General features: G+C 40.9%; 1 protein-coding gene across 3 annotated transcripts in view; it reads right to left on the bottom strand.

Moving 5' to 3' along the window:
* Positions 1–26,566, bottom strand: part of ATXN7 (ataxin 7) — a 122,682-nt gene that overhangs the window by 83,092 nt on the left and 13,024 nt on the right. For all 3 annotated transcript variants that reach the window (XM_033132242.1, XM_033132241.1, XM_033132243.1), the window contains exon 2: positions 10,888–10,986. The gene's annotated coding sequence lies outside the window, so the exon portion shown is untranslated. The remainder of the gene's footprint in view (positions 1–10,887; positions 10,987–26,566) is intronic.

The following is a 26,566-nucleotide window of genomic DNA, read 5'->3' as shown; positions in this document are numbered from 1 at the left end:
AAACGCAGCCACCGACGGAGAAACCAGGCGGCCGACCCCGGGGCACCAGTGCCTGTCGCCGCCGTCCGGCCCTCGGTGGGTCCCGACCAAGGGGCGCAGGGGCTGGTGCGAGAAGCACTAAGCTCTCTGCTCGCGGGTGGCCGCGCAGCTGTCAAAAGCATGAATGGGAAGCCGTCGACGAGCGGACGCCAGGCATGTAGGAAACCACGGGCAGGCAAGGAAATGCGGCCCAGGTGCCGTCCCAGGTGTCTTGCCCGAGGCCGGGTGTTAACCCGATGCCCACCACTGGAGGTCACAGCGGGACTTGAACTTCTTGTCCAGCAAACAGGACAGCAGAAATCAGTGTAAGGTGGAATGGAGGAGAGACTGAGGCGAATCCCTTTACTTGTTTTGGAGACACTACCCCAAATTTCTCTATTTCCCCTTCCATTGCTCCTGGAAGTGACTTATTCACCCCGAAAAAAAAATCTTGCCATTTAAAAATCTGATTCATTTTTAATTCGAGTTATTAGTCTTTCCCTCTTTATGGTTGCCTTCGCTTGGGCAGAGCGGGAACCCAGGGCTTAGTTAGAGCAATGTAAAGCATTCCTAGAAAATGGGTTCAGAAAATACTGTTTTCTGTCACATTTAGTTCACTAAATTAAGCACAGACCCACAAAACTTAGCAACCCCCCGCCGCCCCCTACACACACAGTACCCAAAGCTTTTGCTTAAGTGATTGGTAAAAAAGATGGTAAAATAAAAGGCTACTTAATGAACTAGAGCATATGAAGATGTGAAAAATCTGACACCTGAGACAAACAAGGATTTTGATCATCATATTTCACATAGCAGCAATATCAGCATTCCTGTGGCACGTGTGTTCTGGCTGCTTGCTTACAGGTGCTTTCTCTAGGTGGGGAGGAAGCAAGTTTATTCATGTTTTTTATCTAGGACATTTGGTATGATAGAGATGACCAACTTCTCTGCTACAGAAACAAAGTCCAACTTGCAGAAACATAAAAATGTTTAAGTAAGAGTGAAAATGAGTAAAGAAATGTTATTGCAATCTAAACGTAACACAGGGCTCTTGTAGAAAGGGTTTGATTTAGGTTCAAAATTTAAAAGCTTTAGGAAATAAATGTGAATTTTTTATTTTTCATAGATTTAGAAATAAGTGTGTAATTTTTTTTCTGGATTGCATGCAGACGGAAGTTTCAAAAAGTGAAACTATGGATGCTTCCGGTCCTTATAAGTAGTAAAAACAAAATAATCAAAAAATTATAGAAACAATTGAAAGGATAAAAAATAATTTCAGAGCTTTAACTAATAAGAGTACCAATGAGAAAAATTCACAGGTAAAACATGGAATTCCCTTGGTTACAACAGGGTTCCTAACTCTTAACATACGACCTCAATCTTGGCTGTCCCTAATGCAGACTTCTAATTTTTCTTTCATCCCAAACCACTGAAAAACTGCAGTTACATAAATACATCCAACTTGTTTGTCTGTTTCCCTAGATTAAAGGACAGAGTTTATGAATTACTTCGAATTTTGTAATTCCACATTTAACATACATGAAAAATTGAATTTTAACAGCCTTTGGAGCTGCCATTTAAAAGCAAAGATTAGAGCCACCCGGCTATATAGATACCAAAGGGAGCTTGTCTATTGAGTACAGCCTTCTGTTCTCTGAGAGTACAGGGTGAGAAGGAAAATAGGGAAGAATGGCAAACATCAAGTACTGTCCCACTTCTTCAAGACACTGCCTGACTCCCCCCTTTGAAAATTCCTTTTCAATAGTTGATTCCCCTGTGAAAATACCTCAAGATTCACTAAAATGACTTCTAGCCAATGGGGGTCAATATGGCAATTTATCATATTTCAACTTTTGTCCTTATCCCTGCTTTGCTACCTCTTTGGTTATTCCTTCAAAATTTTTGATTGGCTCATTAATAAAGAAAACAAAACAAGGCTAAAATGAAAAATACTAAGTATCCTGTTAGCATTATGATAGTTTTAAGAGAAATTATTACTAATTGTGGTTAGCAATTATTGAGCGCCTCTTAGGTACCATGGATTGCCATAGGTACCTTACTGCATTGCCTCAATTAATATCCACAGTTGTGTATGGTAGAAGTTTGTATTACTTAAAATTTACAGATAAGGACAATGAGGGAGAGCTCTGGAGCCAGTCCCTATGAATTCTTCCTGGGTTCATATACTGGCTCTTCCACTTGCAAGCTGTGTAACCTGAGCAAGTTACGTAATTTATCTGCATCACAGTTTCCTAATCTGTAAAACGAAGATAAAGCCAGGCTTCTTCTGAGGATTACATGAAAAGATCCATGGAAAGCACGTGCTACAAAGTTTAACGTAAAGCAAACATTATAAATAGGTATCCTACATCAAATTGAGCCATTTAGATCAATGCTTATCTGAGAAATTTATTACCCAGTTGACGAAGATGTGAGGACCGAGAGAATGACAGGCAATTCCTGACATCTCCCCAACAATTTCTTCTGCTACGCCAATACATTTCACCACACTCTTCATCCACAAGTCCTAACCCTTTCTAGATCAGGCAGTTTCTGATATCCATAGTTGGTTTGGGGTTCCCAATGGTTTGAATGAGTCACCAACAAAAGTCAAAATTGCTAGGTGAGAAGGTACAGTGTTCTGACACTCCAATTTGGGCAACATTTAAAAAGTGCTCCTATACAAAGGACATTGTCTATAAACAAGGGCACCGTGTATCCCCGAAAATAAGACCTACCCCGAAAATAAGCCCCAGTTAAGATCGTCAGCCAGATGGACCTATTTAGTACGTTATGACTATGTTCCTGAAGATGACATGCCTGTATTTGAATAAATGTAGGTTGTTGTACATGAAAAAATAAGACATCCGCTGAAAATACGCCCTAATGCGTCTTTTGGAGCAAAAATTAACATAAGACCCGATCTTATTTTGGGGAAAACAAGGTACAATAGAAACTCAAGCACTTGGCTTTACCTACCAGGCCATAATAAAGAACCTGATCACTTCTTACCTAATACTCCTCTTCTATACTCAAATGTATGTATAAAAGGAAAACTACCAAATACAACTTATATTCATCGAGTTATTTTAATACAGCATGTCTGCTGTCTGTCAGTTCTCCTCGGTGTGTCTCTCATGATGTGTTGGAGCTCTGAGGGTCTTCAGGATCTGTCTGTACAGATAATGATGTTTTATAAGGTCTGAGTAAAGAGGACTCAATTCATCCAACGGTCCCTGATTGCTCCCCACACACCAGGCACTGTGCTAGGCGCCAGGCTGAACACAGTCATTTCGCTGAGGACATGAGAAGAGAAGTAGGGGAAAACATTTAATTCATCAAAATGCTCTTATGGAAAAAGCTGTCACCACCAATTAGATTGTTTGTGGCTTAAGAACTAGGCCGTCAGAAGAGAAACGCTGCCAAGTTCTGAGCATTTCATCCCTTCCAGGGATGTATTTAAAATATGGCCTTACTTCACCATCCAAATTTAGGGATGTTCCCAGTAGGTGCCAAGGGTAACAAGGTCTCTCTTTACAAGAATGATTCTTTGCACAACAGATTCACTTGTAAAATGCTTTGTCCAAACTCCAAAGACATCACTACGTGAAAAAAAACAAAACAAAAAGGTTGATCTCTCCAGTCTTTAAATCCTGTTTAATGTAAAATGGCTGAAACTTTCCAAAAATTTTCTAAGATGCAAGACCCCACACAACCAGCCTTTTACTTAGAAAAAAACCACTGGTCCCAATACAACATTTTAATAAACTTGAAAACCAGCAGCTACAGTATATTTATCTGTGCAAATTACAGAGTTGGTGACAGAGATTCCCCATTATCAACCCCAAAGGACTGCCTTCATTTGAGTAACAAGAAACTCAGATCCACTGAATTCGGAATGTGTTGACTTTGGTTTCTTTATTTCCTCCCCAAACGGGCTGAGCCAATGTTCCTATTCCCTCTCCCTCCTGTGACCACACCTCTCTTTCCTTCTTTCTTCTCCAGACAGAGCCAGGGCTCATCTGCATGTGTGGTATGGCAGGCAGGGCCTTGCCTTCACTGGGCTCTGTCTAGGGAAATACTGTACCTTACAGCCAATATTCCAGCAGGGGGAGAACAGGGGAGGGAGGAAATTGAATTTATCAGCTCGGCGGCTGGAATTGCTGGCAATCAAGTGCAAAATTAGGAATAATATGAATAGTTGCAAAAGTGGAGATTTAAAGATGAAGGTAATTATCTTTTTAAAGACTTAACCTGTACATGCATTCATTCTACAAACTGTACCATTTGCCAAGAAGTTCAAAGCTTTGAATTTTTAGTTTGTTTTCTTAGTCATATGTGTGTACAAATGCTCCCAAAGAAACATTCACCAGTAACAGCAAACTGTTTCAAAGAGCAAAATTTAAAAATACACACATAAAAGGTAATAAATTGTTTAACTTCAAATTGAATAATGCCCAAATGTTTCTAGGAATTTAATACTGCCTATAATTTTAAACTATTAACAAAGTTGATTTAAAATCTTCATTTAAAGCTTTCAGGTAAAATAGTTTTTTTTAAATACAAAGGATTAAGTTATAGAAAAGGAATGGAAAAGAAGAACCAACATTCACCTATAAAAAGAGGCTGACTATATTATAGAGTTATAGTGCACTGCCTCAGATGCAATAAAATGCAAAATTAAACACACTGTTAAAAATAATTCCCTACATCACCTTTGTACCGACACAGCTTTCACCGAAGCAACTGTCAATATAGACATCTTATGGGCCCAGCGGTTAAGAGTACGGCTTCTATAGCCAAGCTGCCCAGGCTGAATCCCAGTTCTACCACTTACTAGCTGTATAACTCTGGGGCAATCCTTCAACCTCTCTGTGCCTGTTGCCTCATCTATAAAACGAGTAAAACAGAAGTATCTACTTTATGAGGAATATTAAGAAAGTGATCCTTCTTCCCCTTTCTTCAGCCAAGTTCCAGCTCTAGGCAAAGTCACAGATCTAGCAAACAATATCTCTGACTCTTCCACACACTGTGTGCACCCTGACCCAGCAGCCCACCTGGGTTTGTATTGCTGCGCAAAGGACAGACCGACCCACAAAGGCTTGCATCCTCTATCCACCAATAAAACAAAACACACAGTAACTATACTCTCGTGGCCATTCTAATTTTAAATGGCACCACCTATGACTCAAGGCGAAGTTTCGACCTTGTATTTTAACCTATTCAATCTATTTTAATCTCTCTTTTGATCAACATAAACCCCGCAGGACTGGAGACCTTGGTCCTCTTCTGCACTTTCTACCGCATCCTCCTCCCCACCCCACTCTTCCAAGTAGAGGAACTTCAGGAGCAGAAAAGGTGAACTGAATCAAAACTGGTCCTGACGAGAAATCTCCAGAGCTGCTTGCTCCTCTCCACTTCAGAAAACAGGTCTTTTCACAAAGCATTAGGATTTTCCCAAATGATTTCTGGGGGTAGTGGCTGCAGGGCAACAATCACAAGTGGGTGGTCAGTCGGCTGGAATTCAACTTACGGTGTACTTCTTAAAAAATAGAGCCAAATTGATGAATTGGACTCCATTAAAATTATTAAACATTGTGCTTCAAGAAAGTGAAAAGACAATCCACAGAATGGAGAAAATTTGTGCAAATCACATCTGATAAGGGACTTGCATCTGGAATGTATAAAGAACTCTTGCAACTCAAAAACATAAAAAAGACAAATAATCCAATTTTCAACATGGGCAAAGGATCTCAATATATACATTGATACTTCTCCAAAGGAGGTAACACAAATGACCAACAAGCAAATGAAAAGATGCTTCACATCATTTATCATTAGAGAAATATAAATCGAAACTACAATGAGATACAACTACATACCCACGACGGCTATTAAGTAAATAAAAACAAACAAACAACAGAAAATGATAAGTGTTAGTAAAGATGTAGAGGAACTGGAATCCTTGTACATTGCTGGTGGGAATGTAAAACGGTGCAGCTCTTGTGGAAAATAGTCTCTCAAAAGGTTACACATAGAATTACCATATGATCCAACAATTCCACTTCTAGTTACATACTCAAAAGAATTGAAAGCAGGGACTCAAAGCGATACTTGTACACCAGTGTTCATCAGACCATTATTTACAACAGCCAAAAGGTGGAAGCAGCACTAGTGTCCATCAACTGATGAATGGATAAATAAAATGTGGTATATCTACACAGCAGAACATTATCCAGCCATTAAAAGAAATGAAGTCCTAATACATGCTACAACATAAATGAACCTCAAACAAGCCAAGTAAAAGAAGCTAGACACAAAAGACCACATATTATATGATTTCATATATAGGAAATGTCCAGGATAGGCAAATCCATAGAGACAGAAAGCAGATGAGTGGCTTCCAGGATCTTGGGAGAAGGGAAGACGGAGAGTGACTGCTTAATGGAAATGGGGTCTCCTTTGGGGGTGATGAAAATGTGTTGGACCTAGAGGTGATGGTTAAGCAACATTGTGAATATACTAAAAACTATTAAATGGGTAAATCTGTGGTATTTGAATTACATTTCAATAAAGCTATTCTTTTTACTTTTTAAGCCAACATTAAAACTTGGAAATTTTCACACAAAATTCCAGATTGACTTCTCTTGAAAAATCTCAATGATCTCACACCATTGGCCACAAAGTCCCTCATGACAGCCATCAGCTAGAACTGAAGCTGGTCCTGGAGCCCTTCTCTGCCACGGCCTAACTCTGGGCATGTGTCACCTCTGCATCCGTTAGGTTCTCTGTAAAAGGAGGATCATAACAGTATCTACTTCATCAGGTTGTTATGAGGAATCAATGAATTAATATGTTTAGAAAAGCACCTGGCACATAGTAGATGCTCATTAAGTGTTAGCTACTTTTATATTTTATGATCTCTCGTCCTCTTTGCAATAAAGGTAAATGGCATTTGCTTTTCAATTTTTTTTCTCAAATGAAAGTATAGCATATAATGTAGCAGTCCAAAAGAAAGAAGTGGAAACACAGCCAAGATATAAATTTTTTTAAAAGCAATATGTAAAATACTATGCATAGTAATGTGCCTATTTTTGTGAACAGCAATAATGATGTGAAGTCTATGCATAGAAAACAGTCTGGATAACTGGCCTTACAGGGAGCAGAAAGTGAAAGAAAGAATGCAAAGGGGCTTTTTATTAACATACATATTTACATAATATTTAAATTTTACTAGCTTTATTGAGATATAACTGACATATAACCTTGTGTAAAGTTAAGGTGTACAATGTGGTAATTTTATCTATACCCGGTCTTATATTATGTTAGATAAAACCCAGTCTTATATTATAGTAAAATAAGACCTAGTCTTTTATTAATTTTTGCTCCAAAAGACGCATTAGAGCTGATGGTCCGGCTAGGTCTTATTTTCGGGGAAACACGGTAGTTACCTAATGTTTTTTAATGACAAACTTTTATAAACAGGAACTATAATAAGGATTTTTTTTTTTTAAAGAAGAAACTCTAATTTTATTTGAGACTTTTGTGAGATTGTCACAAATTCCACCAGGTGAGTAGCAATATCACAGACTGATAAAACGAGGGGCGATTTGCTTTCCTTTGACCCAGAGGCTGGGATTCCTAAAACACCACCCTCTCAGTTTCCTTCTTCCTTATGGAGGATGTATATGCTGCTCTATTTTACTGTTGCCAACAGAGGAGTTTCTAAACTCCCGAGCCCGGCACTCAATACCTTTCACTATCTGTCCAAACATCCTCTTCATAGCGTTAGCACCACTCCGGAGCCCTTAGAAAGATTCCACTCTGGCTAAAGGAGACATAAAATGCACATCCCTCAAATGTTTTTCTACAAGCCATTTTTTAAAAATCTAGATAAAACTCAGATCACCTAAAACTTACCATTTTAACAATTTTAAAGTGTCCAACTTAGTGACATTCAGTACATTCACAATGTAGTATAACCATTATCACTATTTGGTTCCAGAGCATTTTCATCACCTCCAAAAGAAACCCTGTCCCAATCCAGTAGTCACACCCCACCTCCCATTCCTCCTCAGCCCAAGAAGCCACCTCTGTCTTCCATCTCAATAGATTTGCCGATTTTGGATATTTCACATAATTGAAACCATACAATATGTGACCTTCCGTGTCTGGCTTCTTTCAGTTGGCATAATGTTTTCGAGGCTCATCCATGTTGATGTGACTGTAACTTATTACTCTTTATGGCCGAATAATATTCCACTGTGTGGATATACCAGTTTTTTATCCATTCATCAGTTGATGGACATTTGGGTTGTTTCTGCCTTTTGGCTATTAGGAGTAGTTGCATGCCATTATCTTTCCCTTCTTTCAGTGTGAATCAAAGTCAAGCTTTCATGTGAGCTTCAAGCCAACTCTTACCCTCCTCAACTTCGCCCAGGCCAAAGTTCTCACCTTTCTGAATTCCTTCACTACTTCTATACTCAAGATAGCAAATTGTCAGCAAATGGCAGAGTCCCACGGACTTGTTTAGGTTGACTCAAACTGTTTTCTTTTCTTAAATTAGTTGCTAACATTGAAAAACCCAAGAAAAAGATCATTAAATTCAAGGTTCCAGTTCCCTTAAAAATCTGGAAGGTCTGGCCATATCATCATCTCTGGACTGGGTTATTGCAATAACCACAGTCTAACTAGTCTCACTGCTTTTACCCTTGCCCTCTACACCCTATCTCAAAGTGGTTTCATGAAAACAGAAGTCAGATCAACTCACTCCTCTACTCAAAACATTCCCAGGTGGCCTCCCACATCTCCCTGAGTAAAAGCCAAGGCCCAGATGGACTATAGGTGGTATATGCTGGCCTTGTACCTGTCAGACTTTATTTCCTACCACTCTCCTGCCCACTCACTCAGCTTTGGCCTTCTTTCTATTGCTTAGACAACCCACGCAGGCTTCTGCTTTAGGTCTTTGCACTGGATTTTCACTGTATCCCCAGACAACTTAACGGTTCACTCCTTTACCCTCAATGCTCAGATCTCACCTTCTCAAAAGATCCTACCCTGACCACCCTTATTTAATATTGTAAGCCCTTATCAGCACTCCCGATTCTCCTTATCCTGACCTACTATTTCTAACCAGTTATTATCATCTAGGATAAGGAATCATGTATATACTTATTGCATCCACTAGCTATTATCTGTCACTTTCCATTAAGAGGTAAGTGCCACATGGCAGGAACTTTTGTCCTTCTGATTTACGAATTAACTCCCGGTGCCCAGAAGAGCACAGTATGTAGGTAGGCACGCAGCAAATATTTGTGGAATGGATACTGGGCTTACTATCAACTGGTGCTGAAAAGGGGCTGCCCTTTAAGGTTGGTCATGAATGTGCCAGTTTCTCACTATTCCACTTTGTCCACTCCACACCTCAGACTTCAGGTGGTGACACTTCCTTTTCCCTACCCCTTGTCATTGACTTCCTGGTATCTCACTAATCTTTTCATCAGAATAGTATTCCAAAAAGGATGTCATATTTGTAGTCTGTGGAAATCACCTACTAGTCTTCTCTTTTCCTCCTCAAGGACAATCCCTGTGTACATAGTAGAAACTCAATATGCATTTATGGACTAACGTGCTCTTTTGGCATTTCAGTCACGTTTCCTCCCTCTCTTCCCCCCAAATCTCACCCCTGCCAATTGCTGACCACCATCTAAGAAAGTCCTGCTTCTCTCTTCTCTGGCCCTTCCCAGATATTCCACAGTGAATGACATCCTTTGGATGAGTTTGATATTCCTGAAGGACACCTCCGCAGCGCTGCCCTATCCACTCTGGGCAGAAAATGTTACGGGCCTCTTTTGAGGGTGGAGACTTCAGAGCCGCCCAGTCCTGTGTTCTTCTCAACACCTAAACAGAACTGCCACATCCTTCCTGATGCTCCTGTTTCTGGCTGGAACGGGTCAGAATAGTATCTTTGCAGATGAATGTTTATGTTGTCCAAAATGTTTCCATCTTTGCTACGGTTGCCTAAAACCTGATTGCAGCATTGCATCTGTTACCTAAATATGTAAATTGATCAATTTCAGAGGCTGAAACTCCTTTGGTCTTTCCTGTTTAGATTCTGTTTAGTTTTACCCTTCATCTTAAACTGTCTCTTAACTTGTAAGTCCCCTCATTGCTTTTAGGAGTAGATGGGAGGATGAATCGTTTTTAAATCAAAATTCCCCCAGGAATTTTCCCCTCTTTTTCACATTATGTGAAACTTACCATCCCTTTTCCCCAAATAGTAAATGCACAATGGCAAACATGTAGTGAGAAACCGATTAATGGTGGCTGCTATTTGTGTAAAGATCTGGGACAGCTCACGAGCACAGAGCCATCTGGCGGCTGGGCAAAGGCACTGGGCCCAGAAAGTGTGCCTGAAGAACTCCTGCCTGCTTTACAAATTGCTAAGGAGCTGCCTGCCCAGCTCTGAACAGCTTGGTCTGCATTGCTTGTGGAGGGAAGAAAACAGGAGCTGGGAAAGTGGAGCTGGACAGAAACACAAGAGCATATCTTTGGGCAGCTTCCTTGGAGAAGATAAACACAGATTTGTGTGTAGGGAGGAGCAGGTGGGGGGGTCCTATCTCCAGTTTTCCTGTAATTTTAATGAATGGGGGGGTAGTATTTAGCAGTTTTTGTTTTGACACCTAATAATATTGTACTCTTACATTCACCGTCATTTCATATTAGTAAGATCGTATTTAGGGTTATGCTTAAAATTTGAAACCTTACTCAGATACCTTAAATTTAAAAAACTATCATCCTTTGGTAAAACTCTATTACAATCGGAAGCAGCACATTTATTCAGCTGTGCTATGTTGGAACAGCAGTTACCTCTTCTTTGGAGAGCAGGCCAAAAATCCTGATCGATTTACCAGTGGATCTTCATCTGCTGTGACTGTGGAAGCTCTTTCTTCTTAATTCTGCTCAGATCTACAGAAAGAGAAAAGGGGCAAAGGGATAAACAGTGGGTAAAGCTAATCAGAAATCCACACTCTCATTAGTTACCAGATGTTCCAAAATTCTACGTGCTTTCAAATGTCGGTGTTAAAATCTGAGGCATTTTACCAATTTTACAACATAATTTGTAGTTTACTTTGTTTCCCAATGAACTTAATCGGCTCTACTTATAATAAACTGAGAACAAATGACTCCTCAAAATATCACAGGGTCAGGCTCCTGCGGCTTCAAGTCACTGTGCATAATCTGCCACCAATGCGTTTTCACCTCATTTTTAAAATGGCCATTCAGAAAGCAAGCTCCTATGAAAGCTGTTAGCATCACAGATTTAAACACACACACACACAGGCAAACACGTACACACTAAATGAGATTACTATTTGGAGAGCTCTTTGTCCTTTACCATCCAGCAGTTTATAAAAGCCATTCGTAATACTACAGACAGGAAACAAAAACTCAATTAAACCATCTTCCTATAAAAAGCACAGGAATTTATGTGTCCCATTATCTACATACTTTTGTGCACATGTATACATACATATTTCAAGGGAATGTGGCTACTATTCAAATTAACCTGGGGAGGAGCACAGAGTTAACGAGTCAGGAACTAGAGATTCGCAGACCAGAGTTAGAGATTTAACTGGTTTTCAAGTTTGACTTGCAGCAGTAGAGAAAGAACAGCAAATGCAGGCACAGCTATGGAGCAGATGCTGTTCAAGTATAAAGCACAAGGCAGGCTGATTTCTATGAAAAATTTACTACTAACACACTTCTCTTCCTATAATCCTCACGTGCTATACACCATGGTCGGTGACGGGAATATTGCTTTGATCAACTTTTATTTATTTTCATATAACCTAAGATGCTACGCCAAATACCTCCATGGTTTGAGATACTAATAAAGCATCTCAGAAAGTCAGTGGCTGAAATTCTATGCTGTTTTGAACATTTATTCATAATTATCTTTATTGGCTTTTAAGTTATTCCTGGCTCACATCCTTCTCTCTCTTTTTCAAACAGTTTCAGTTTTATTCACCCACAAAATGGTCTTCAGTAATGTAAGCATTCTGTGAAGTAATCATTCCTACAATCTTTATAAGCCAGATGTTTCTCTTCCCCAGATTTCTAATTCCTTCCCAGTCCCCTATCTTTGAAAATTTTTCTGATTTCCATTTTAGTGTTCCTTTTCTGCCTTGTTTCCAATAAAAGCCACTATCTTGCTTAACATGTCTGTCCTGAGCCAAAATTCATTTCTTTGCACTCTAAATATTTAACAGCTATGCAAAACTCACTCAAAGGAAGCTGCAAGTTACCAGGCTAGAGATGGCCAACAAAGATGTTATGTTAGAGATAACCGTTCACCTCGCTGACGGTGATTCCTTCCGAGCACACTTGAGGTGGAACAAAACCGGCGTCAGGTTAGGCTGTGCTTGATCTTATTTCACTAGGTCAAGCTATTTTTCAGTTTTCCATCAGGACACCCCAGCTATTTCTCTACAAGTATCTAAGGAAGTCATCAGATTTGGGGCGCTATGAAATTTCCCCAAGATAGTATTACTGGCCATTAAAAGAATTCACCATTTTCCAGCCTGCATACCTTAAAAATGCTTTAAGGGAAACCCTATTCTTAGAGGAAAATGGTAGCGGCAGTGACTAAAAATAAGCACTTAAAAATAGTAACTTTTCTACTTAGACTAGGGGTCACAAAACTTTCTATGTAAAAAAACTACCATACGTTTGCATATATTCTCTCATTTTCTCTTCACAATGACATTGCTCAAAAGAGCTGTTATGATCTCCATTCTACTAGAGGAAACACACTAACAGAGGTCATAATTTGCTTGAGATTACCTGGCAAATAAATGGTTTGAAATTGTAACTAGACTGGAGGCCTTTGGTGCTATTTAGTTCCCTTCCCAGTACACCAAACTGCCTAAACAGCAACTTTAATTTTGTTTTGCCAAGACAAAGAGAAATAGTTTAAAAGGCAGACTGGGGAACATTTTCTAAGAATAGAAACAGAAAACTTGGTAGCTTTTATTCACTCACCACCTACTATGTAACAAGCATTTAATAAATACAATTTTAAACAAGGTTTTAAAAAGATGACAGCCAGTTAGAGGTGGGAAAGAAGGCGACAAGAAGAAAGATATAACTTGAGTGTTATCAAAAGTCCTGAGTAGATTACATTTGATTTATTTATTCTTGGGTTTTTTTGGGGGGTGGCAAGACTGTAGAAGATGTCTTTCTCCCGGAGGAGCCGCCTAGCCCGTGGTGACCCTTTTTTCTCAGCACTATGTAATTCTCAATCCCAGGCTCAGTCATGTTTGTACTACGGGACTCCAAACTCCTGTTTTAGCCAAAGCTGGACACATGACCCAAACTGACATTGTTCTCCTTGGAACTAGAAATGGGATGCAAAGGGTCTGCTTGGTCTAGGCTGCAAGCACCCCCACCCCCCGTGTGCTCTCGGTCTATAAGAAAAAGCCAGTCAGCAAAGAGAAGAACAAATGTGTTGCTCAGAGTGACCTGGCCTCAAGAGGTCACACAGCCCCAGAGGAAAGAAAGGGAAACGGTTTCTGTCCAGGGGCTACAGGTCTTTCCTGTCCCAGGTATAGTCCCCCAGAGACCCAAGGCGCTTTCTTCCCTAGGGTTTGAAGACTCCCCTGGACTGGTGGGGGAAATGGCTCCCCTCTTCCGAGCTTAAGTCTTTCTGAATTGATTTTTGATAACTGCAACAAAAATGATCTTGCTGAAGACAGTTAAAACTTTTGTATTAAAAAAATAAAAGGGCAGATGTCAGGAGAATTTGTTACAAAAGAAGATCCTGAGGAATGCCCAAGGGTTCAGAAAAATCCGCTCGTTACCTTTAAACGAAGAAAAGCCCACACTGTTACATGGGTATTATATCAACTTTTAAAGAGAAAAATGACTTATTTTCTAGGAATAACATCTCTGTGTCCTTTTAAGACTCTGAGAGCCTTGTTGCAATTTAAGGCACAATCTGGAACATTCTTGTTATATAATAGAGTCTGTCAAAATTAAGCAAAAATCTACCTACTATGATAAAGGAAAGAAAACGCAGGCTAAGTGAGTCGGTCTTGTTTTGAAGCACAACAGTATAAACTTCCTTTTTATTTCTTAAACCTTCTTAAATTCTAGGCAAATCATGAAGATTTAATGTGAGACTGGCACCCTGGGTGCTTGGCGAGGCGTGAAAAGGAGGACAGAAGTCTGGAGAGGTGGGTCCTAAAAGGAGGGTGACACAAGTTTTGACTATCTTCTAAATTAGATCTAAGGTAAGGCTGACTCCTATCTCTCCATTCTACATACTCGTATGAAAACCAAGAGAGATTTTACTCAAACTGATTTATTGATCCAATGAAACGTGTTCAGCGTGGGCTCCAAGCCGGTACTGTGCCTTCACTAGAACCAGCAGTGGATTTGGCTGGGCTGCCAAACTCCCAACTTATGCATTTTTCTCTCTACTCTTTGACCCTCACTGCAAACAAAAAGTCCACAGGCCTAAAACAGTTCACTTTTTTGTCTGTTTGTCCAGTGATCTTGTGGGGGAAAAAGGAAGGAATTTGTTACTTATACTTAAAATGTGTGAAGATTCACATAAAATTCCGTATCCCCATTTTCCCTTGGAATGTCCACAAATCTGGTGACTACGGCCAGTTCTGCTGCACAGGGACAACCAGCTGATGCGGCGTCCTGGGCTGCCTCTCGTCACTGCGCATGTACTTCCTAAGCACCCAGCCATCTGCATCACGTCTTTTCCTTCCAGGCTGTCTCCTGTAGGCAGCCAAGCCTGTGACCCTGAGCCCAGGTCGTTTTCCTAAGTTTCTTCTCCCAAATGAAAAACCTACAAACCAAAAGTTTTCAAAACAGGTTACGTGTCAGCTGTAGGCATATTCTACAGAAACAGGAATTAACGTGGTCCCTAGTTTACTCTCTCCTCCTACCCAAGTTCCACCTTGCTTTCACCCTGCCAGGCTTCCTCCCTGGCGAAGTAAATTTCAGAATGAACCTTTCTCTATACTCCACACAACCTGTCTTTTCAACCTGCTACTGGATACCCGCCCCACCCCCTTCAAAGGTCGGCTGGAGCGTCTACATCTACTGAGTGAGCTACAGACACTGCTCTCAGGGTCATTCTACCGAACACCAAACGAGTCTGAAAACACAGCTGGTGAGGGAGAGAAAACCACTTCCTAGGAAGGACTCCAGCACCTGTGGCCTCGGCTTCAGGGACACACGTTAGTCCGTGCAGGCAGGCTGAGGCTCTCCCAGCCCTCTGGGAAAGTCCTCGCATAGTGTTAACATTGTTCAAGGAACCTGTATTTTCTGCAAGCCTCTACATACCCACGCACATTCACCCCCTCCTCTCTCCAAAGGACTCAGCACAGCCATCCTGCACCCCCTTGGCAGTTTCAGGTCGCACAGCTCCCTTTCTCCCAGGTATCACTGAGGTTAACTGGCCTCCTTCTCCTTCTGGCTGAGGGGTCAGCAAGTCATTTTCCCATCAATTGTGACTACAGTACACTATTTCACCATTAGCCTAGGAGAGAACCAAAACTATAATAAAGTTCCCCGTAGCTCTCCAAATTTGTCTCTGTGCAAAATCCTTGGTGAATTCAGTAGATTTGCAGGTTGATTTACAAAAGCACATGGCAGTAATAACAGCAGTAGCATCTGATATTTACTAAGCACTTACTATGTGCCCAGGATGAATACATAGTAAGCCTGGCGTTAACACATGTGTGACCTTACCTAACCCTCCCCGGTCTGTGCTATAGGAACTCTTATTACACTCCTTTAACAGAGAGCAAACTGAGGCTTGTGGGATGAGGCCAACATGGGGTAGAAGTGAAGCCACCAACACAGCAGCTGAGCTGAAAACCATTCCCTTCACGCCCCCCTCCCCCCCCCCCCCCGACAGCAGATCTCCCCGCAGTTCCTCTCCTCTGCACCTGCTGTTCCCACCACCTGGAACTGCTTTCTTCTTACCTTCCAAGTAAGTCCCACTCAGCCTTGAAACACCTGGCTCAGATGAAACATGCCCACCTCCTAAGTGGGCTTCGGAGAGGCAATGTCTACAACATTTCACCCTGTAGCCAGGGCCCGACGCTGTAGGTGCTAACAAATGCCTGCTGAATAGAACTGGATGAAATGGAGTCTCAGGCTCTGACAGGTGCCCATCCGCTCAGGTTAACATGTGCCTGTGGTGGGATGTTCTTGCCTTTGCTATTGGGCCTGAGCAATAAGCAGCTGTTCTGGCATTCACTCTCGTTCTTCCCAGGCAAACTCACTTACGGACCTCAGCACTGAGGACCAGAGGAGGGATGATAGGGAAATAAAGGTCCAGTACCTTGTTGTTCTCTTAATAGGGACTCGGGTCTATGGAGCCTGGGGGTGAGGGGTGGGGGTCGGGGAACAAAGAGGGCTTCTCCTCCCCGAATATTGTGTCAGGGGAACATTAATCTCCTATTATTGGCCTGGGGTTATAGAATTCTCAAATTTTTATAAATATCCTCTTTGAGTCATTCTTAAATAGTCTAACATGGTCCTTTAGAAGGATGTCAAATAAATGAACGGCTATTAGGCATTTAACTCAGGGGCCACACTTATTAATACTACCAATAACAACAACTTTTACTGAGTGTTTACTGTGGGCCAGAGCCTGTGTTAAGTACTCTACATGCACTGTCTTGTTTAGTCTTCACCACCGCCCTACGAAGAATATTTATAAGTGAGGAAATGGAGGCTTACAGTATGTAGTTAAATGGCTTGCCTAAGGTCACTACCAAATGGCTTATGGTAAAAGCAGTGGCTAGTTGGATAAATGTGTAATTTGATTAATAATGCTTGCAGGTTGTTTTTTCTCCTTCCTCTTTAAATAATGCCACTTCTTAAAGGCAGGCGGGGCAACCTATTACAAATTTCACTTCTTTAAAAGATCCAACCAAAAGCCCTCCTCTTCTATCAAGCCTTTCTAAGTATTATTTGTGATCAATCGCCCACGCTCTCCTATGTCCACAAGCTCATCTTCCTGAGCACACAGTCAGGTTACGTTTCCCAGTATTCACTGCAGGAAGGAATGGCTCATGACCGAGTCCTCACGTGTGAACACAAAGGCTGGGTGCCGGGCCTCCCGGTCTTCACCCGCAGTCTCCGCTGGCCACATGGAGGGCTTCAAGCACCCAGAGCGGGGCAGAGTCACCACATTTCACCCGAGTGACTGGGTGAAGCAAGAGTCTCCTTGCCCACCCACACGGAGCTGTGGCTTGAGTGAGAAGTAAACGTGGATTGTGTGAAGCTACTGAGGTTCTGGGGAGCGAGAGCAGTCCGCCCACTCCAACGCAGTACGGCTGTTGTCCTATCATCTCAGTTTTCATCATCAACAGCACAGCTCAAAGCTCCTGAAGGTGTACTGAGTAACAGGCATCATACAGAGTCTTTTACACACCTATTTTATTTATTTCTCACTATGAGGTAGGTACTACAGGTGACAAAAATCAAGGGTCAGAGATTAATAATCTTTTCCTCTTCTGAACATGCACAACAATTACAATCTGAAAGAGTTGGTAATTAATTATGGATTGTCTCATACATGTTGCATTGACAGGTTAAGCAGTTTTCACTCCTATAGTTCGCTGATTTTTGTTTTCCTCCACTGGAGAGAAAGATGCTAAGAGGAGGGGTAGGTCTTACAAATCCGTATTGCATATGATTCACACATTGCCTCATGAATATACAAAGTAACTAATAGATATATAGTCTTTAATACTATGTATATAGTATTGGTTTTGGGCAACAGACCTCTAAATTAAGTAAACCTCACCATGAAAATTGGCTTCTTTGCTATGGAGAGTTACTTAGTATGCTGTTATTTCAGACCCATGACTTAATGAGTAGGATTAGAGCATTTTTTCAATACTGTGATTACATGTGTGAATGTACGTAAACATTTAGCACAGTGTCTGACATGTATTCAGTGATCGATAAATGATCATTTCCCTTCTCCTTCATCCCAATAGCTCCTTCAAGTATGATCGTATGCTGCTCGAAGAAAACAAAGATGATCAGGAGGAAAATGGTAAGCCTGTCAGTAGAGGTTGATTTTAATTACAAAGAATATTTTCCTATCTGGGAGGAAAACCATCTAAAATGCTAGGAGCCAGAGCCAAATGAAGATTAATTGCCAGTTACACAGTTACAAGATTATCCCATTCATAAAAATCTGTCCTGACACAACCTTCAGGAACACGAATTCTGGGCCAGCCGAGGAGCCAGCGCTCACACCCTCACCTCCATGTTAGCGAGCTGCACGGCCTTGGGACTCACCTCCCATGTGCTCAGCTCCCCAGGTCTGGGCACATGGGATCCCCTAGAGCCATTATTTGTAGCCAAACACTGACATGCCCGCCTACGGTTCCTAGAATATTTTTTATATTTTGTTAGAAAACAACACACTGGTTCCTTCTGAGGCTGTTTATTCCCATATACCCATAGGGCTCCATTTCCTATTGAAGACATTAAAAAATCTGATAACACAATGCAGACACTGACTTTCATATGGTGACATTTCACACCAACCACATATAGCAACTCTGTGACACAATCTTTGCATTAACTAATTAATGTAAATATTTCAACTGCTATTCATTTAAACATTATGTTCCAAAAAGTTTCTCTTCTTTCAAGAGTCCTTTTAAGATGAAATGGAACACGAATGTGGTGAGTCAGTTCCTTTATTTGGTGTACTTAAAGTACACATTTAGACATCTTACCCATACTCAGTAATCGATGTTGATACGTACTTTGTTTATGGGATGGGCTTTTCCTGAGGTCATTTTCCCTTTACCTTCATGGTATCTTCCTTGACAGTAGGCAATAAGGCTAATGCTATTATCACATATTCAACTGGCACGTATGACTTTGGCCACTGTTTAAATACAGCAGCACAGAGTATGTAACACCCAAGTTAGAAAAATGCAGGTTTGAAAATTAGTGAATCAGACTCTGGACAACAACTTCTTTTAAAAATAAATATTCTTTTTAAATGTTTAACATAAATATTCTTTAAAAATATATGTTTAAAATGCTGAGTGAAGAAAGCCAATCGCAAAAGATCACATTTGTATAACATTCCCCAAGTGACAAAATTAGAGTTGGAGAAGAGGCGTGCCAGGAGTCAGGGGTTGTAAGGACAACAGGACCGACAAAGGGTGGTGATGGAACAGTTCTGGGTCTTGATTACGGTGGTGGTTACACGAATCCACACATGTGAGAAAATGACATGGAATGGCATACATGCTTTATGCCAATGTCAATTTACCAGTGTCGATATTGTACTGTAATTAGGTAAGAACGTAACCAACGGGAAAAACCTGGTGAAGAGTAACCAGGACATATCTGTACTGTCTTGGCAACTTCCTATGAATCCATAATTATTTCAAAATTAAAATTAAAATTAGCTACATGTGTATTGGATTATAAACATTTTTGACAGACTAATGTATTCAATCTGTAACATTAAATAATACCCAATCCTTGGCAAATATATTTTATGTGCCTTCCCATTTTATACACAGACGAACTACCAATTGTCTTGATGGAGGCGAGGCAAGAGTGAGAATGGAGTGGATCACAGCAGGTTTTACTGTCAGGATGCTCCCTAGCTCAGCAACAAGGACCACGTTAGCAGCCTGTCTGGATGTCTCACAAAGGGCAGGTAGCACACAACATGAAAAAACAAAAACATGTATTTAGAGACTTATTATAGTCTAAAATCTGTAAGATTTTGGCCTTAAAAAACAGAGAGCCATGGAACAGCATACTTTAAACATAAAAATAAAGAACATATTTTGGAATTTCTACATGCTAATCAAGATCTCATTGAGAATATGATTATATATAATTTGCAAAATACATTATTAGACCTCTATGATTGCCAAAAACGAGATTTTTTTTTTAAATGTACACATGGCAAGTGTTTCTACAATTCAAACATCTCTCTGGATAAATTAATATACACTGCTACAATGTGCCTCTAATAAATAAGAGACAAAAAGAATTCCAGAAGCTGGGAGATGCAAATTAAACAAAGCCAGTGAAGTTATTTTCTAAGAGCTTTAGACAGAGATTTTTTTTTTTATCACTGATTAATGCGTAAACATTCTGGGACTGCATAAAAAACATGACTCCCTGATTCCTTGTATCTCACACCTAAGCTGGCTCAACACTGGTTCATCATGACTCGGAATCTAAAGAGAGGTTGGCAGCACTTCATAAATACCTTCCTGCTCGCTCCTTTCTGCAGTGATGCAATTTGACCTACATTTCCAGTGCCCATTGAAACTTCGTAGGAGGGGCAAGAGAGTTTTTCATTTATCCTACCCTCTGATTAACTAGGACAGCAAATGCCACTCAAGGGACTGCTACTGGATAGAAGCAAAGGGGGAAAAAGTCATGCTAGTAAGAAATTCCATAGGAGAACATTTAGAAATACTGCAGTCTCTGCTGCTGCAAATAAACTGGCGTGACTTTCCAAGACAACAGCAAGGAAGTGCCCCACTTTTACTCCATCCACACTTAGTTCTGAACACCAAGGGCTGCTTTATTTACTTCAGGCTCCCAGCATGATGAAAATAGACTTGTCTTTGCCATAGTCTTTTTAAATAAATGTTTAATTTTAGAATGGTTTTATGTTTACAGAGAAGTTGTTAAGATTATACGGAGTTCCTATATACCTTACACTTGGCTTCCCTATTGTTAACCCCTTTTTAGTATTAGTAGGCAACGTTTGTCCCAACTGATGAACCAATAATGACACACTGTTATTAACAGAGTCCATACTTTATTCAAATTTCCTTAGTTTTCGTCTAATGTGCTTTCTGCTCCAGGATCCCATCCAGGATATCACACTCACTTAGTTGTCACGTCTCCTGGCTCCTCCTCTAGACTGAGTTTCTCAGACTGTCCTTTTTTGATGACCTTGACAACAGTTTTGAGGAATACTAGTTAGGTATTTTGTAAGTCTTCAACTGTTTGTCCAGTGTTTTTCTCACAATTATAATGGAATTGTGGGATTTGGGGAGGAAGACCACAGAGGTAAAGCACCGTTCTCATGACATCACACCACACTGCTCACCGGTCATGTTAACTGATCACCTGGCTGTTTGGCAGGTTTCTCCACGATGAAATTATTATTTTTTTCCTTTCCATACTGTACTCTTTGGAAGGAAGTCATCATGCACAGTACACGTTCAAGGGATGGGCAGTTATGTCTCACCGCTGTCTGGGAGATTATCAGCGTAAATCATTCAGAATTCTTCTACATGGAAGTTTTATCTACTCTCTCCCATTTGCTTACTTATTCGATCATTTATTTATATCAGTATTGACTCATAGATGTTTATTTTATATTGTTACCTTACTATGTTTATATTACATATTATTTATATATGTTCACGTTTAGTATTTATTTTATTACATATTATATACACCTTGTATATTTTATTTATATTCATTTCACAATTATTTCTAAGTATCTTCATTCCATGGCATGATAAATCATGTAACAGGATGCTTAGTAATTGAACTACCATCTAACGGGCTACCTTTCAGGTTTGATACGGCCAATAAAATGCCTTATCATAATGAAGTTCCTCTAGAAAAAAAAATTTTGTTTTTCTGTTGTTGGAGAAAGGGAGGAGAGGAGAATTACATGCAGCATGCTTGCTGTTTTCTACAATAAGGTTTCCTACTTTCTTCCCCCATTACCATTAAATGGCATTTCCTTTAGGTCAACTCTTAATTATATGAGCTAAAGGAAAAAACAAGTACAGTCAGATCTGACTTTGAAATACAATAGTGATGACTTACAATAGCAGCTACACCTTCGTACTTATGGTTTGTATATTTTAATGTTACGCACTTTTTCTTCATTGAGACTAAACTAACACAACACAAGGACAGAGCCAGCAGCTTCTTGGGCAGTGGGCGTAGCTAGTAGGAAACAGAATTCTGGAGTTAACTAAACCTCACAGATTGGAGTTAATCCCCTGCAACACACGGGAAAAATTCTTCACCTCAGATTCCAACCCTTAGTCTGTGTAAACAAACTATGCTTATAAAATCTTTAGTGACCTCAGGCTTTTTTAAAATAAAAAGTAGGCCGAGGCCAGCACTGTTTTTCTCTGTCATTCTTTTTTCACTCAATCTGATTAATATTTATATTCAATAAACATTTCTGAGCCTCTACTATGTACTAAGCAGCACACTATATGCCTGGTGCTTCCAATTAATCTAACAAATTAGAAAAGAAATTAAAAGCCCTGTTTCATTTTCCCTCCTGGCAGAGATGGTGAAGTTGATGGAAGATAAATCAAGCCTTTATAATGCTGAGGACAGAAAATGGTCTGGAGAAGCACACGGTTTAATGTCTGCCTCTACAGCTGTCTGTTAAAGTCTTAGAAAGAAAGGGGCATAACTTCCTTATTTATACAACAGATATAATCAAATCTCCTTCTCAGGGAGAATGCACGGGAAATTTAGCCCTGGCCCAAACAATGGTTCTATAAGTATCAGCTCATGTGCACATTTTGCACTTCATCATAAACACATCTAGAAAACACTAGGACTGTCCCACTAAGGTGTTTCATTGCCTTTTTTTTCATTGTCAATTGTACTATCTTTGTAAAGTCTAATATCATGATCTTTAAAACTATGTCAGTTCCTATGTCCCAGTCAACCTGTCTTTGATAAACAAACAATGCACATTCATTCACGAGGCACAGGTCAGAACGAACAGGATACATTAACAATGATACAGCGAACATTGCTGGAAAGCTTGTTTTGTGCCAGCTACTGTGCGGATGTTGCACAAGCCAATGAGGTGTTTTAATTATCCCTATTTCCAAGTGAGAAACTGAGGCCAAAGAAGTGAAGTAACTCGTGCAAGGCTGTCACCCATCTGGGCCAGGCAATCTACGCTTACAGAAAGACAAGAACAAACAACAACAGAATTACACCAAACATCTGAGCACAAACATCCATTCCTTACCGCACATAGCTGATTCCTTTTCAAGCTCTGTTGTGCTGGGTGCTAGAGTCAAAGAATCAATGAAAATGCTTCCTTTCCTACAAAGATTCAAACTGGGAGAAGGGTTTTGGACTCTTCTGCCCGCAAAAGGATCTCCACATTGGGACTTCCGCTTCCACAATATTTTCACTCCATAAAACCCATCAAGACCTCCCTACAGGATCCTACAGAAAGTGGCAAGGCCCTGGCTGGCCCAGCCTGCCAGGCTCTTCACTCCCAGCCGCAGTCCGCGCCTTAGGACATTTGCGCTACAGGATGCTTCTAGACCCAGCTAGCTCCTTCAGTACTCAGGTTAGAAGTCACTTACCTCTTTATCTAAGCGGAGTTAATCCCACACTTTGATTTTGTAAAACTAGTTTAAGAACTCTCCAGCTTGCTTCTTCACTAAGGCCAGCATTCAGCAGGGGCATACCACCGGTAGGAAGGACCGCCTGCCTGCACCGTACCCCACCGTACCCCGGGACAGTCACAGAAAAGCCTGCCTGGAGAAGAACAATTGTTTGGGGAATTAAACAGACCAGGATTTAAATCCTGTTTTCTGTTTACAAACTGTGTGCCCGCAAGCAAGTCATTTCATCTCTGTGAGGATTAATCAAAGCGATGACACAAGTAAAGCACAATGCCTAACATTCACCAACTGCCACTATCATTATTACCCCATTACACAGATAAAAAGTTGAGACTGCAAGTGGCCAGATACCAAAGGTCACAGAACGAATGAGTGTGAGTTAGGGTTAGGGAAAAAAACCAATTCTTTCCTTCCTTCTACAATTCTTTATTAGCACATTATTAGGTACCATGCTTGGTGCTGAAGACATAGCTGTGAAACAGGCAGACAGGTACCCACCCGTTCTCAGGGTGCTTACATTCTTGTAGGGAAGACAGCCATCAAACCTTTACACATACAGACTGAAAGGTGCTTGAAGGAGAAGGGCAGGGTGCCTGAATCCAAATGGGTTTGAGAGCAAATAACAAGATCCCTGGATTTTGTCTGAAAGGTCAGGGAAGCCTTTTGTGAAGCGGTGGCATTTAAACTGGGATTAGGAGACAGAAGAGGTGTTCGGAGACGAGGGTGGCAGCAGGCATGCCAGGCAAAGGGAGTCTCAAGAGAAAGATGCTGAGGAAGCATGGCAAGTCTAAGGAACTAAAAGGCCAGAGGCTGGAGCCGTAGTTGGGGCCAGATCAGAGGATCCCTGAAGGACATGGTAAGGGTTGGGATGTCATTCATCCTTGAAGCAATGGGAAAGTACCAAAAGACTGGATGCCCTTGATAAAACACTAATAAAAGGCTCACTCTGACCAGAGCTGGACATGGCAAGTGTAGACTTTTGATAAATACGCGTGAGCCATGTGAAAGACTCTCCGGTAAAGACAGATTACACCACTTCTTTTTAATCGCACAGCTGATGCTTCTATTAAAGTACCTATGGCTGATTATTATAGTTAGGTGTGGGCCTCCTTTCACTGGACATAGGTTTCCAAAAAGCAGAGTAAGTATCTTATTTATCTTCCCATCTCTCAAAGCCAAATGCTCAATAACGCTATGGATAGAAACAGACCCTCTTTCAATAACTAAAACTCTCTTCTTACATTTAGATATGCCGATTCACCCCACCTTAGTTAAACAGATCTGAAGGAATAATATGCAAGGACTCAGAAAACGTTCCACTTTCCTTTTGCAGCTTAACTTTAACAACAAAACCCATTTCACTAATGTGTGATTAAATGTCCAATTTTTATATTTTAGGATAAATCACTGTACAATTCACATGCATACTTCAAAAAAAAATCTTAGTTTAATTTTAACCCAGAACAAAATGCCCCAACAGAAGGTCTTTCAGTGATTTTCCAATTCTTCTGAGAATTGTTCAGATTCTCTCTTTGAATATTTAATTACTCTGATAAGGATAGGGTAACTGTTTGGACTATTTATATTAAAAGACAGAACTGAGTCATAATCAATAGTTCACACACTTCAAGGTTTATTTTGGGATTTCAGGAGATGAGGATGATGAGGTAAAACGATGAAAGGGGATTAGGAATATGCTACTAGGATATGCTGGTAATGTACCGTTTGATCCCCCTTTCCATCCCCAGACCAATTTTCTACCATCATGGTCCTGCTCTGTGCCCCAAACACTGTCCTCTCTGGGTAGCATCACTGGGTTCATGCAGGCAGTGGGTCTGGCCAATAAAGGCACTGAAAGGACATCAAAGATGGAGGAAAGAATGGAGGAGGGGAGTAGCGCTTCCTTATTCCCTTCGGTTCTGGGCTGCATTTTCTGGCACTGGCTGAATCCCTCCAGGGCTGTAGCTCCGGTCAGCGGGCCGCTCCTCTATGGCCCCAGCTCTCTCCCTGGACTCCAGGAATGAATGCTATTTCTTCTCTTTGCTCCTGACCTAGCAGTGATAGCAGCTGCCCATTGCTGTTAGTTTCTGGGTGACAGGAACCCCATGTCACCCTTAACTGTGTCTATTCCTCTGGAAATCATCCCTTCATTACAGTCTTCTGTACCATCTACATTGGACTCTTTCTCCTGCCAGGCCTAAGAATTCAAAGCACAGACTTGTAAAACCAGCAATCTACCTCCTTTGTTTGTGAGCAGTTATCACAATGGTTATTGGTCTTCCAAAGCAATTCCTTCACACCAAACACTGCACGCAAGCTCTTAAGAGTTCCCTTTTAAACTGGTCAGAGCAGGGGAACACTGGAGGTGCTGCTGAGCCTAGGGGTCCACACTTAGAATTCTCTAACCAGGGGTCTGTTACACTTCAAGAGTAAAATGTTCAGAGATGCCACTTCCTCCTACTTCTCCAAGTTTCCTCTGGCTCAGGGCTCAGAACCAAAGTCAGCATTGTATCTTCATCCTGAATACCAGGAGGCTCTATCACTGCCTGGGGAAGGTGCCCTGTGTGTCACTTCACTTTGCTAGTTTCTCAGACCTGAGGATCTGCTTACCACTAGCCAAGGCACACAGAAAGAGAGCCAGCCATCTTGTATTACTAGCCTCCTGCCCATGATCTTTCCTTCTTTCTCTCTTTCATCCGAGAATAAATCTTTCTTCTGCACTAAGGTAAAGATGAGCAGAATGCGGACATTCTGCTTTGCTCAGCCTTGCCTGTCTCTTTAACAGATTAGCACTTTTCTTTTCCACAGGAGAGGACTGGCACATGCTTATACCATAATCTGCTCTGAGCTCCTTCGGATTTTTCTTTTACCAAGACGTCTGGATTTGAGGTTAAATGTTAATTGGAAATCTCCTGAGAATCTCCAAACATCTCACCTTGCTTTTTCACTTGGCACAAGTAACATAGAGTTGACTATATTTCTGAATATTGGGGCATTCTGTTGAACAAGAGCTGATGTAAAAGAATTCTTCCAGGGAGTTCATAAGAACTGATGTGGCTTATGTCAACAAGCTATTCCAGTAAGAACTCCAA

The sequence above is a fragment of the Rhinolophus ferrumequinum genome, chromosome 17 (genome assembly GCF_004115265.2).
Source record: "Rhinolophus ferrumequinum isolate MPI-CBG mRhiFer1 chromosome 17, mRhiFer1_v1.p, whole genome shotgun sequence".
Taxonomy (NCBI): domain Eukaryota; kingdom Metazoa; phylum Chordata; class Mammalia; order Chiroptera; family Rhinolophidae; genus Rhinolophus; species Rhinolophus ferrumequinum.
Note: the sequence above shows the minus strand (reverse complement) of the source record. Positions and strands in the feature narration are given on the sequence as shown.